Raw genomic sequence first — 496 nt, forward strand, 5'->3', positions numbered from 1 at the left:
TTGAATAGTTCAAATCTCTGAGAAAAACTAGGTTTCCCTTAATACATGATGGTTAATAGCAAGGAATTAAAATTGTGTAAAGACATGAAAACTTCGATTCAATTAGTGTTTAAGGATCACTTCTCTAAATAATTCTACGTACAGAAAAGTGCAGTGAAACCTCAGAAAACCAGTGTTTTTCAGGTGAGATATCAAGATTTTATAGGTCTGAATTTTTTTTACCTGTAAAAAAGAAAACGTCTATGACACATCTAAATGTCATATATGTGCTATGTGAGAATATAGTATGTGTCTCTCCACAAAAATGTACACTCAAAAGACAAAGCGTGGTGAATAGAAACACAGGGCTTTGCTGTTGAATCTGTTTTAAAAACCAGAGAATTCATTCACCTCACAAGGTTTTCTACAAGCACTTCATGGCAGCATATCTGAGTCATTTAAAAATTAAGTGCAGGAGAGGAAATAATCACTTTGGATTGCAAACCTCGAACTGTGT

Source organism: Propithecus coquereli, unplaced genomic scaffold (assembly GCF_000956105.1).
Source record: "Propithecus coquereli isolate 6110/MARCELLA unplaced genomic scaffold, Pcoq_1.0 Scaffold788, whole genome shotgun sequence".
Lineage (NCBI taxonomy): Eukaryota > Metazoa > Chordata > Mammalia > Primates > Indriidae > Propithecus > Propithecus coquereli.